This window comes from Callospermophilus lateralis, unplaced genomic scaffold (assembly GCF_048772815.1).
Source record: "Callospermophilus lateralis isolate mCalLat2 unplaced genomic scaffold, mCalLat2.hap1 Scaffold_169, whole genome shotgun sequence".
Lineage (NCBI taxonomy): Eukaryota > Metazoa > Chordata > Mammalia > Rodentia > Sciuridae > Callospermophilus > Callospermophilus lateralis.
In genome coordinates, this window is record NW_027512767.1 from 1,945,649 (window position 1) to 1,960,285 (window position 14,637).

The window sequence follows — 14,637 nt, forward strand, 5'->3', positions numbered from 1 at the left end:
AGTGAATTTTTAATTTAGTACTCTACTTGCTTTCCTTAAGCCACTGAAATGGTTAATTAGAGAAATTTAGAGATTAATAAGGATTATAAGATATTCTGCAAATTCAACCATCAGTTGATGCTTGAACATAAATCATGTTTTTAAAAATGGATAAAAGGGCTGGAGTTGTGGCTCAGCAGTAGAATGCTCACCTAGCATATATGAGGCACCAGGTTCCATCCTCAGCACCACATATAAATAAATAAAATGAAGGTATTGTGTCCACTTACAACTAAAAAAAGTATTTAAAAAGATAAATAAAATAGAAAAGTATACATACAAATATCATTTTCTTTTTCAGATTCTTTTTTAAAAATTACATTTCCATAAGAAATGATTTGTGTGTATACCCCATTAAGGTTTTTATTTTAATTCTTTGTTTAACAACCATTTTTGGATTTCCTACTATGTGTCAGGTACTGTCAGCCTGCCCTTCTTGCAGGAAAAAAAATTTTTCCAACTTTTCTTAGTCAGTTGAAAGCCTTTCATTTATTAGTTTTACAGCTGAAAAAGTCATTAGCTAGTCACATACTGATGGACAAAGAGAACTAAATTGATGAGTTGTGCTTTTTGTATGTTTTTTATTTGCTGAATTTTTTAACTCTAGTAAATATCAAGGTGGTTCTTTAAACATTCGGTTGATTTTATTAGCTGACAAGATGTGTATATAACTGCTTTCTCAGTGTTAGGGCTTTCTGGCTCTTGATAACCATGCTTTCTCTTTATATTTTTGAACAAAGTTTTCTTTGGAAACAGTTGTTCTGACGTATTGAAGTCATTATTATTAGGAATAGTAATCAAATGTTGTCTTTCTTCATACTTGAAGAAATCTGGATGGCAGTTAACCTTCTGGAAAAAGCAGAATTAAAAAACCTGTTGAATGTTTAAAGTGGAAGTGTTAGCATCTATATATGAGTTCAAAGAAGTTAGCAAATGACAAAATAATAGTGTATTGTAAAAAACATTATTTTCTAGGTGTTTATTTTCTCTTTGTGAATATTGAAGTGAAGAAAAATTACTTAACCTTAAATGCATTTCATGATCCTTTCATCTAAACTATGGAATATTAAAAAACAGAGAAGCAAAAGTATAATTTCAAGGAGTTTTTACAAATAATAAGGGAATTTTAAAAGAGACCCAAATTAAACAAACTTTGAATTCTTGCTTCTCTACCAGGTGTGGTGGTGCACAGTTGTAATACCAGCTATTTGGAAGGCTGAGGCAGGTTCAAGGCCAGTTTGGACAATTTAGCAAGAAGTCCCTGTCTCAAAAAGAGCTGGGGACATAGTTCAGTGGTTGAGTGTCCTGGGTTCAATCCCCAGTACCACCCTGCCTCAAAAAAAAAAAAAAAAAAGAAGTTGATGAGGAATAGGGGAGACTACATATATTTGAGGTTACAGTGTTACCAATTATAAATGATATGAAATCTATAGCAAAATGTTGTCAGGGAGAATTGAGTTGGTCAGGAAAATCTTCAAAATGAACATGTGATTTAACTATATCTTAGGGAAGGTATTCCCAGTAAGGGGAACAATGTGAGAAGAATTGGAAAGTTAAGTTGAGCTGAAGGGGTTTTATTAGACTCTGAGTGAACAGATTTGAAGGTTCATATTGGCAAATTATAGAAAATAAAGGTGGCTAGCTTTAAGAATGAGGTTATGGAGCAGTTTGGGGTTTTTGTTGTTGTTGTTGTTGGTTGGTTGGTTGGTTGTTGTTGTTTAAGGAAAAAAATGTTTTGAGACATGTTTTACATACTATAACATTTACCCACTTATATCTATACCACTCCCTGGTTTTTAGTATATCCAGAAAGTGGTGCAGCCATTCACCACTTTCTAACTTGAAGGCATTTTCATCACTCCGAAATAAACCAATGTATTTATTAGCAGTCTCTTCTCATTCTTACTCCCAGCTCTGACCACAATGCTACTTTCTATAGATTTGCCTCTTCTGGAACATCTCATATAAATGGATTCATATGACATATGGTCTTTTGTATCTGACATCTCTGATTTAACACAGTTTTTGAGGCTCATCCATGTTGTTTGTGTTTCCTTTCTTCATTCCTTTCTATATCAAACTGGCATTTCATTATGGGGATGTACTATTTTTTTAATCCATTTATCAGTTAATGGACATTTGTGGTGTACTACATTTTACCTGTTACGAGAGTAATACTGCTGAGAACATTTATGAAAAGATTCTATGGATGGAGATAAACATTATCTCGTTTCTTTTGGAAGAAATTTAGGGGTAATATGGTAACTGTGTTCAACATTTTGAAAAATTTCCAAACTATTTTCCAAGGAGGCTATACCATTTTACATTCCCACCAGCAGCATATGAGAGTTCTAATTTCGTTGTATCATTGCTTATGCTTGTTATCTTTTATGTCTTTGGTTTATAGTCATCCTAATGAATGCAAAGTGGTATCCCACTGTGGTTTTGATTTGCATTTGCCTAATGACTAAGGGTGTTGAGCATCTTTTCACATTGACCATTTATATATCTTCTTTGGAGAAATATCCAAGTACTTTGCGCATTTTTTAAATTGGGTCCTTTGTCTTTTTGTTGTTGATTGAGTCACAGGAATATTTTTATGTATTGAACATACAAGTCTCCCCAACCCTCAGCAGTGTAAAGGCTGTAATGTTGCCCTCAGACACAGGCTTGGTGTGCCCACAATCACCCAGAAATGGCACTTCTTTGGATAGGGTTTCCTTTGGCTGTTTCTTCCCCTGACCACATGTAGTGTGATTGCTCCAATGCTTTAACAGTGTCCTAGAGCATGAAACTTTATCTCAAACTGATCCAGTCAATTTCAAACTCCTTTAAGGGGATAGTTTTCAAAATCAGTGTGTGGGATTTATTGTGACCTTGAAAGCGCTCTTCTAGCTTTTCCAGTATGTCTCTGGCACACCAATAGATCTACAGTTTAACCTTTATCTCCAACGGATCTGCCAATCTCTGATTACCTTTTACCAAATCACCAGTGTTGGAGAGAACCCTTCAGTTAGAGAAGTTTTCCACACTCTTTTGCAAATAAAGTCAGTGCCTTTGAGGAGAGATCCAACCTCTATTTTATGGCCTGATACCCTGCCCAGGCAAAATCTTAGAGCCAGAGCTCTAATGCTAGAAGCATGGACAATGGATGATTCTCTGCGTGACATCTTGATTTAGAAACTGGATACTCAGTGGAGGGGGTGACAGCAGCCCCAGGTCTCTTGGGCTTGCCTCTGCTGACCTGGAAACCATAGCCCATGCATGGTCTGGGGACAGAGCCTTCCACCTGGGATTGGCGTAAACAGAATCTTTGTTCTTGGCTATATCATCCTGGAGTGGAGTTTCTGTCATGCCATGCTGTGAGGGGATTAGGAGGGAATGGGCTCTGGCTCAAACAAAGCAGACACCTTAGTCTTTATCAAGTTTAAAAACTTTTACCAGTTTCACAGAGGAATGGGTCTAAGAAGCTTCCCACACAAACATACCAGAAATTAATGGGTCAAAAAAACTAGTCAGTTTTTGAGCCAGGTGAGGTGGCACATACCTGTTACCCCAGCAACTCTGGAGGCTGAAGCAGGAGGATCACAAGTTCAAAGCCACACACAGTGAAAGCAAGGCTTTAAGACAAGGCCCTCTCTCTAAATAAAATACAAAAACAGGGCTAGGAATATTGCTTAATGGTTGAGTTGAGTGCCCCTGAATTCAATCTCCCACCTCCCCACACATGCACACAAAAAGACTAGTCATTTTTTGACTTATTTTTACTACCAGGATCCTCAATTTCCTCAGTTGCAAAATGTAAATAACACTGTATTTATAGGTTGTAAGGTTTAAGTGGTTGATATGTATGAAAATTTCAAAGAGCTAATTAAAAATAAGGAAAATAGTATACAAGATCAGGCTGATGTAAACACTAGCATTTCTCCTTTCTAAACGAGTGTGCATTCTAGAAATGATAGTAAGAAGTTACCACCCCTCAGGAATTTGGGTTGTTGTAAATTTTATGGAACATATCATGTTTTGGATTCTGCTTGATGTTTTCACTTTTTAATTATTCTAACCCATTTTCTTTTAAACTTCCCCCCACCCCTCCTCTGTACTGGGCCTTACACTCTTAAAAACTTTTTAGATGATATGTAGGCTAACACAAGTCAGACCTCTTCTGAGAAAAACAAAACAAATAAACAACTTTTTTCAGCTAACATTAAACTCTTTATCTCCAACTCCTGTTGTACTCTTGTATTCAGTCACAGTGGCCTGTTTTAAGATTCCATTGTTTTTCAAAATGTTTCTTATTCATTACTTTGTTTCCCCATCTAGATTTTATATATGCTTCTTTGGGGGAAAAGCTGAGTACTTCCTAGAATATATAATATATAAGTACTTACTGATTGATATCTCCCCCACCCCACCCACGTGTCTGGCCTTGAACTTGGAATCCTCCTGCCTCAGCCTCCCAAATCACTGGGATCACACACGTGTGCCACTGTGCTGAGCTAATTAATAATTTCTAAAGACTGTTTTAGTTTTGCAGAACTTTCAACTTTAAGATTAGTCATTTTCAATCCTGTTGAGATGTCTGTTTCTACTAAAGAGGTTCAGATTCTACATGTGAAAAATGCCTAACCCTTGAACATGTTGAGGAAGATAGACTCTCAATTACATTAACCTTGGGGCATGGGGTCTGCTCTTTTATATTCTTTGAATTTTTTATCCTATTCATATATTACTTTTAAAAAAGATTATATATGTATAAGGTACACAATTCAAAAGTGAGGAAAAAAAGCACAAAGTGAAATGTCAGATTCCTCTCTTCCCAATTCCCAGCTGTCCTGTTCCTCCTGTAAGTAATCATTGTTAACCATTTCTTATTTAGTCATCCAGATATATTGTTTGCTTACACAAAGATATACAAATATTTTCATATCTTTATTTATTACATATATGGTAGCTTACTAATTACAACACTCTAGGCCTTCCTTTTTTTATTTATCAGTAATTCCTATTGCTCCTTCCAAGGGTGTGTTTTGTTCCAGTGTATCAAGACATGTGTTTTAATGCATTGACCATATTCTTTTACTCATGGAATTTTGTTTCCATTCTTTTAATATTATCAGTAATGCTGCATTGAATATTATTATATATACTCAATTTGCACATGAGTAAATATAGTTATAGGGTTCTAAAAGTAATTACTCAGAAGAGATATGTATTTTATATTTTGATTGACAATTTGTTCTTAATAGAGGTTGTACTAGTTTTTATTACTGCCAGTAATACATGAAGGGGTTATTTATATGAATCAGCTTTCAGAGTATGTTACCAGTTTTTTAAATTTTTCTCAATTTTAATTTGATACGTTACGTTTTAATTTTATTTATTTATTTATTTTTGTGGTGTTGGGGATTGAACCCAAGGCATTCTGCATGCACCGCAAGTGCTCTACTACCTGAACTATATCCCCAGCCCTATTATTTTTTAATTTTAAAAAATTTAATTAAAACAGGAAAAGAAAATACCACACTGGATTCAGAGAAGCAAGTTTGTTTTCTAGGACACTGAAAAAAGAACTGACTCAAGAAGCTATTGTGCTCCTGACCATGTTGTGTTTTTGCCAGTTCCTCTGTGAAGTGAGAATCTTGTGATTTAACACCGCAGCTAAAAGAGAAAAAAGCCTCAGATTGTGAACTGATAGAGCCTAGGGCTACTTCTTTCCAAAGACTGAACTATTTCTTCCATTCCACATATTCACCAAGTGGAGTACATTCTTAAAATGATTCAGCCACACAACTGGACTAAAATTATAGGATTGATTCATCCTATAAATATTTGTTAAGCCTCCTTTTTTTTGTAAAAAGTACTGTGCTAATGCTCTTTGATTTACAAAGTTATTTCCATTTTCCCTCTCAACAATGTGAATTTATATTTTTAAGAGAAAAACAAGATCCCACTATAGAAAATGTCACCCAAACAATGTGAATGTGAAAGCTAGCCATATTAAAACCAAACTGTGAGCATTACAAGGATATATTTTAAGTCAAATCCTTATAAATATAAAAGATACTATGAAATCTGAATCTATTTATCCTTGGGTTCATAATTTTAAAGTACTTCTTATTTTATTTAGACACCAACATTTAACCTGAGAATAGACCTAAGCTAATAGCAATATCCAACATTGGTATAGTATGTTATTAAGTCAAGTAATACTTGCATATAATTTTGCTATCATTTATGTTGCTTCACTCATGTGTATGTATATTATACATATCATACATAATATGTAATAATATATAATGTGTATGTGTGTGTGTGTGTGTACCACTAAACAGAAGGAGCTTATTAGCTGTCATAACTCAAGGAGAAAAAAGAAAGAAAAGTAACATTTATTAAATACCAAATATATTTTAGGTACCATGTCAAGTTCCTTTATTTTACAGATAGATAGTATGTGATCTCTGCAGCAAGCCTTTGAAGTAGGAATTATTTGTCCTTCTGGGGGAGCAGAAACAATATGTATTCCTTATACATCATACCTAGTATACTGGTAGGTGCTATAGGTGCTCCATAAATATTCATTGATGGATTATCATTGTTGTTTTAGATGAGGAAACAAGGTTCAGAAAAACTTATCAAAAGCCATGCAGTAAAGGGCACAACTGTATTTTAAACAAAGTCTATTGTCTGTAGAGTAAATAGATAATAGACAACTCTGAAGAATGAGTGCCTCACTGAAATAAAGCTTCCTTGCTCTTTCTTTTGGGTCACTCTTTACACATAGCCTTTTATATTCCCAAGGGAGAAAAGATAACATTTACTCAGCCTACTGATGGCAGCCACTATACAGTACTGCTTTTGTTTGGTTTCGTTTTTGTTTTGTTTTGCACAAGTAACCTATTATTAATGCTTAATTCATTTGTATTAAATATTGTAGATCTCTCAAATAATGCAAACTGTGTAGACAGTTTAGAGTGCATACCTAAACCAGTATTGAACTTAAGAACAGGGATATTATTAGTACCTTTGATCCCCCCACTTCCCCATTCCATCTCTCTTCTCCCACTATCTTGAATTTTGTGTTTATTTTTCCCATGCTTTTTCTTATTTTAAAAAGTTTTATCACATGAATGTACCCCTAGGCTAAATATTTAGTTTTGCACATTTTTTAGTTCATACAAATGGAATCATAGCTTTTGTGGTGAGGTCCCCCCCCTCAGTACTATGTTCTAATTAAATCAGAATCTCTGGAAATAAGACTTAGGCATTAGATTCTGGGTGATTTCAGTATACCTTCCATGGTGTACACAGGGTGGGGGAAGTGCATGTTCTTAACTTCAGCTTTACTAATAAATAAATCCAAATTTTCACAGGAAGGGAAGAAAGAATTTAAACTCCCACCAGTAGGGTATGCTGTTCCACATCCTTCCCAACATCTGCTATTTTCAAAGTCTTTTAAATTTGCTAATCTCATGGGTAGAAAAAGGAACCTTAGTGTGGTTTTAATCTGTTTTTCTTGGATTACTATTGAGATTATGAATCTTTTCTTATAAATATTGGCCATTCATTTCCTCTTCTGTCTGTTGGGTTGTCTTTTCATAGAGATTTGTTTTCATATTCTGGATATTACTAATCTGTTGTTGATGGTGTTATGGCAGATGTCTTCTCTGAGTTTGTGCCTTGCCTTTTTCTCTATACTATCATTTAATGAAAAGAGTTCTAATTTTAAATGTAATCAAGTTTTAGTCTTTTATGGTTTGTACTTTATTTAAGAAAACCTTTCTACATTACTTCCTAAAGTTTTGTAGTTTGTATGAATATGAATACATAGGTCTTCCAGTTTACCTAGAATTGAGTTTTGGATATTATAAGTCTAATTTTTTAAAAATGAAATTTTTAAAATGAACAAATTATAGCTTCAGGACTCAACTGAATGAATCTTACTGGCATAATGCTGAACAGAAAGAGCAAATCACAGAAAAATACATGACTTTATGTACATATATATACACACACACACATATGAGTTTGACACATTTATACATCTATACAGGAGATATATACATATATAAAACATTTCTCTATATGTACATATTCAAAGAATTATATAAATAGATGACTAAGCTATAAAAAAAATAATAAATATTAGAAAAATCAGGATCATAGTTATCTCTGGGAGGAAGAAGGAAAATGGGAGCAGTATTCTGGGTACTTCCAAGGTAGGGGAAATACTCTATTTCTTAACCTGACTGGTAGTTAATATGAATATATTTGTATAATTTATTCTCAAGTGTATATGTGTGCCTTATATATTTTTACTGTACAACATTTCAAATCAAAGTTTTCAAAAAGGGTTATCGTAGAACATACAAAAATGAATAGAAATAGGAATCAAGTTATTTTAGTTTTTTTTTCACTTGAATTCAAATACATATTAAACCTGGGAAGACAAGCTCTGACATCTGTCTACTTGCATGTGAATTCCAGCACTGTCACTGAACAAAAGAAACATGGACACATGAGCTAACCCATCCATGTTTGGTGTCCTCATATAAAAATGGGTATAATGCTTTAGAAAATTAAATAAATTAATACATGTTTGCATGCTTAGAGCAGTACCTAGAACATAGCAATATGGCAAAAATAATAGCTATTATTAGGGTGGAATTATACGAAGCTAAAAGCAACATCTCCTTTATTTAATTACCAATAAATCAGCATCTATGAGAAGAATGACTCCACCTTCACTTTTTGCAAATGCTGTGCTGATACCATCTACTCAACCCTCTCCTCTATGGGGTCCTCAATGTTATGTTAAATGTATTCAGAGATTGCATAACTCCGGTTCCAGTCTAGCCTCAATACAAACATACATATACATGTGTACATGCATACATGAGTCCATGCCAGGATATTCAAGAATTAATTCAAAAAAGGAAGAGATCTAGAAGAAGACACCAGAACAGTTCCTGCCCAATTGCCTACTACTTCCAAATCAAATCACTAGCAGTATAACACTCTATATACATTAATGCTTTTACCTAATTATATAGGTAGTGGCATGTATCAACCTAGTTAACATCTGTTAGAATTTAAGGAGGGTTATTAAAATATGTTCCTTTCAATTATGGTTTCCAAGGGTGGTCCAAGGAACACTGGTGGTAGATCATCCGTGTAGAGCTTAAGTCAGCTTAAGTCAGATATAATATTGAGTATAGAACAAAGCCTTCACACATTAAGTCCTTAAATTTACCCAAATAATTACATTTCCCTTGACTATGTTTGTGTAAAACAAATGGTACTGACCAGGTCCCCAAATTTTCAAAGATCTAACATGTCACTCACTGCATTAAAGTACTTTTCTATCACACATAGACCCATTTACTTACATTGTAACCCCATGGTAATACTGATTATCACCACTTCATAAATGGGCATACTAAGTGACAGAAATGTCTTATATGTTGACAACATTCACAAGACAAACAGATGTCAGAGCCAGGGAACCAATGCAGGAACTCTAGCTCTAGAGTGCTCTTTCTTTACCACTAAACCACACTGCCTCTCTAGACTCTCACATCAGGTTAACTGAATAGAGAACAAACGCAGTGATCCCAAAAGACATAGAAATCTTATGCTTCATAAAGAAAGTTTTCAGTTAAAAAAAATAGAAATTTTATTTGATAAATGAGAAAAATGTGTTGTTGTGTGTATGTATGTTATAGATATATAAAATCTTAGGGAAAAAAAATAAAGCAAGACTCCCTACTTCACACCACATGCAAAAATAAATTTCAGGGAAGTAAAATATCTAAATGTGAAAATATAAATAAAGTAAAATTTGATATAGCATGAAGTTTCAGAAAGCTGCCAGTTTATATCTTGGCTCTCCCACTAGAGTAGTATTTCAGAAAAACATTATATATATATTTTAATGATGAAGAATCAACATTAAATAACATATCAAATTGAAATCTTGACAATCCATTACACATGCAAATACAGTAATAAAAACCATAACCAATTTTCAAAAACTATTTTAATTTCATCCTAAAATATTGTAAATAATCTGCAGAGTAATCCATTATTATCTACATTTAAATATACCACAATTTCCCTTTAAAACAAAGCCCCATTAAGAAGGTTTCAAATAAAGGGAAAGACCATAAACCAAACCATGCATTTAACTCAGTTTCATTTACAAGGTACTGAAATCAATTTATAAATTAAATCAATAGTTATGACATTTGTCCCCAAAGGTTTTTATTTACCTGTCAGAGAAGATAGAACTGTAAATAAAATTTTATACTAAAAACATACACGCTGTATATAAACAATTATTTCTATGGTTAAAAGAACATAAATAATATGTACAGGCTAAAGCAAGCTTAAATAAAAACTATATATCAATAAGCTAAGTCCACAAAAGAGTACAATCTTCTTAAATATAGTAAAATAAAGTTCACGCATGTAAGAAAAAAATAAATTAGAGCTGTCTTAAAGCAAACAAACCTCTGGTGGGCAATTAACTGTAGAATTTAATTTCTTCATCATTGGGCACAGACTCCTCCATCTACCCTCTAGATCTAACAAAGACCCATTATAAACAAAGAGAAAGGCCTCAAGAAAGAAGGATCTCTGCCAGTCGTGGTGGTACACATCTGTAATCCCAGCAGCTCAGGAGGCTGAAGCAGGAGGATTGCAAGTTCAAAGCCAGTCTCAGAAATTTATGGAAGTCCTGAGCAACTTGGGAAGATCCTGTCCCTATAAAGGGCAGGGGGTGTGGCTCCACAGTTAATGCCCCTGGGTTCAATCCACAATATCAAAACAAAAAGAAAAAGAAAAGAAAAAAAAAGAGATAGATCTCTGGACAAGGATGAGCACTTTGCAACCCTCCCAGCTTCTCAAATCTTTTTTTGCTACCCTCCTCATGCCCCACAGTTCTTCTGGGGATTAAACCTTGGAGTGCTTAACCACTAATGTACATCACCAGCCTTTTTAAATTTTCTATTTTGAAACAGGGTGGCACTATGTTGCTGAGGATGGCCTGGAATTTGTGATCCTCCTGCCTCAGCCTCCCATGTCTCTGGATTATAGGTGTGCACCATTTTGCTCTGCTAACTCAGATCTTAAAAATAAAAAAAAGCTACACAAATGCAAAAGAGGGTCAACTGTACCCAAATGTATGCTGAAAAAGCCAGAAAACTAACAGTGTGGGCATTATAAGCCCCTTCGTGGAAGCTTTATGAAATTAAAAGCCTGAATAAAACACTGGGTAGGCCTTTGCTCAGTCTGACTATTCAACCTTCTTTTACATCAAATATTGGACTTTGATTTTATTATTTGTACTAAGGGTTGTAAGGATTGCCATTTAGTTTTTCCCCCACATCTGCAATTTTACTGCATTTCACAATATATTTTGTATTTAGTAGTTGACAGTAGGTCATTTGGGTAATTCAGAAGAACACACATATCAGAAAACTGTTAAAAGTTTAGATATTTGCTGCCACTTCAGAACGTTTTAAAAAACTACTGTTAGTATTAAAGCTTAAAAATTAAATATATTTAATTTCATGTTATTTCAGTTTATCATTTCTATAACCCTGTGAGATAGATGGTTCTATTTCTGTCTTAGAGATGGTGAAACTGGAAATTAGACAATTTGGAAATCCAAACTGTCATAGTAAAGTTGAACTCAACTCCAGAGCACAGAATTCTTCCCCTTCGTCATGCTACAGCCCTTTTTATCTACTACTTAGGGAATGGATATTACATGAACAGATTCAATTCCTTTCTTCTGAGTTAGATGTTTTATTTTCTATAGGTAATTCTTGAGTTACACTCTCTATTTAATCTTGACCTTAAATATTTTGCTTTCTTTTGGTGTTTGAAGCCAAAACATAATGCTTAAGTAACTGAAGTTAATTTAACTTCAGAGTGCTCTAATGATAGTTTAGGTCATCATGAGCTTATTTATATTCTTCTTCATTTTTCTATTCTTCAGTTACATCCAGTTTGTTGGCATTCAGAAGCCTGAAACCTCACTGATTATTTTGGCTGGCCTCCTATGTTGTCTTTCTAGGTACACAGCTATTCTCCAAACATGGGATGATTTAATGAGCAATTTTTTTGAAGGCAAAGTAGGAAGTCTAAATGTGCCATTCAGTAGGAATTCTCAAATCTGGATGGACATTACACCATATTTTATCAAATCATTTCTAACTGATGGACATTCAGAAATCAACTAATCCAATCTTGTGATCAGAAATAATGCCTCAATAAATATTTCCTATAGGAATACCTGTAGAAAAGTAACTAGAGAAGGACTAGGACAAAGGGTGATAGTTTTATGGCTGAGCCATATCACTCAATTCATTAGGCTCGACGGAGGCTATCTTCTCCCAAACATAGAGCCTAAAAGCAATAAAATGTGTAATTTTTATTCTCAGTAACACTACTTTCTTTAAATCTACCTCCCTTACCCAAAATAGTTTAACTTTTACTGATAAAAGCAGCCCAGTTAATAAAGAAAATTTTAATTAAAAAAATAAAAATACAGATGATTTTTAATCCATTGCGTATGATAAACCATTGTTAATTATTAACAAGCCTTCAAAAAATCACTTTCTATTTCTCCAAGTTTCTGAAAATTCACATATTTTGGGTGCAAATTAGTCATTCCAAAATCTTTGAAGAGATATTTGAGATATTTTCAAACAACACCAAAATCACATAACTGGAAAATCCATTAAGGACCAACTAATCCTACCAGGACCAAGATTTTACTGTTGAGGAAAATTAGGTCACAGGAGTTTAAGAGATCACATCTGCACCAGATTAGAAATCCAGGATTCCTACCCTTAACACTAGCTCCTGCCCTTGAGGAGCAGCTCATTTGCACTAGTTATATTCATAATGCCCAAAATATTTGTCATTACACACACAAAATAATCAATCAAGTACTGACACATGCCAACTGTACTGGATGTTGCAGGAGACACATTTGTAGATACAATCCCTCAATATATGTGTACATATATATAGAAAGGGGGGGGGAAGAAACATACCTACATACACATGCAAACCAAGAGCTCTATTCTCATGGTGCCTGTGTATTCTGAAGTGGACCACACATAAGAAGTAGGATGAGTACTAAAGAGTAACAAAAAAAATACACTGAGCAAGACTACTTATGTGTAAACTAAATTCTTTTGAAAAACAAACTTTAACATGATCTTTAAATCCATCTTTCAAAAGGTCCCATTAATCTTCTGAATTTGCTTTATTTTGCCTGCTCTATCATTTTACATATATAGAAGATATGACTCTTAATAAAATATTAATTGGCATATGCCTCTTTTCCAGCATAAACAGTGTTGTTTAATTAAAATGTTTCCTGATATCTCACTAAACATAAAATTAGTAGTTGCTTAAATAGATATAATTTCTCAAAAATATTAAAAATAAAATTTTATTAGGAAAAACACAAATACATGGGACATAAATAGTGACTTGTTGCTACAAATTATGTTTTAATTTGTAGTTTTTTACCCAATCTGAATATATTTGTATATCTAATTTCTAAAAGGTGGACTAATGACAGATATAAAATACTTATTCAAATAACAAAATCCAAATTTCCAATTCATCATACTTTTAAATGATTGATAAAATTCACTGCCAAGTCTAAGAAGTGCTTAAACTTGATTACTTTTTGTATTTGAGCCAAAAGAACAAATTTGAATAATGTTAACTTGGGCAAAAATGGTAGCATGTATACACAAACACTACACTTCTCAAATAACAGCTCTGATTTTCCCTGAAAAAAAATCCACTCTTCTAACTTGAAAATATCCCCTTGAAAACAGGATGGAGATCTGAGTCACTTAGGATTTAAAAAGAAAAAAGAAGCAGCAGCATTTTACAGCAAGATTAACTGTTGCTTTAAATCTTGACATTTTCCGATTAATAACCCTAAAGCTTAATGGGGCACAACAGATTTAAGAATTGAAAATTTTTTAATGAAAAAGAAAATTAAAAATACTTTGGTACAGTATACTGTCACCAAAATAATCTTCCAGGAAGACTTATCTATATGCAAAAATTGAAAATTTAAAAAAGAATTTCCTCTTATAAAGTCTCATTTTGAGTTTCTGGAAGAAGTCAGGGCAGACTTCCATGCAGGTACAAAAATGAAAAGGTATACTCTATAAATTCTGAACTTGTTTTTGGAGAGTGTGTGTGTATATATTCAACTACTAAACATCTGCCCATAATACATTTTAGGGTATGCTAATTATTATTTTTCAAATCACATCTAGTGAATTTGTACTGGACCACCTGTTAGGAATAAAGACATGCACCAAGATATGAAAGCATCAAGATATACATAACTACGTTCTATAAGTAAAATAAACTATGACTACAAACTAAGTTAATTCTTCTTAAGTTAAAAGACAGATGGAAAAACAAACAAACACTGACAATGAATAAATGTTTTATACTTCAAATGATTACTGAATTCCATATTTTCACATCCTAAAATAAAGCTTCTTTCTTTTTAATGTGTTCCCTGTGTTAATATAGCAATCACTTTAT

The 14,637-nt window shown here is 33.5% G+C and overlaps 1 protein-coding gene across 1 annotated transcript in view; it reads left to right on the forward strand.

Moving 5' to 3' along the window:
- The window catches only part of LOC143640295 (asparaginyl-tRNA synthetase-like), a 35,003-nt gene that overhangs the window by 18,035 nt on the left and 2,331 nt on the right, over positions 1 to 14,637 (forward strand). The window lies entirely within an intron of this gene.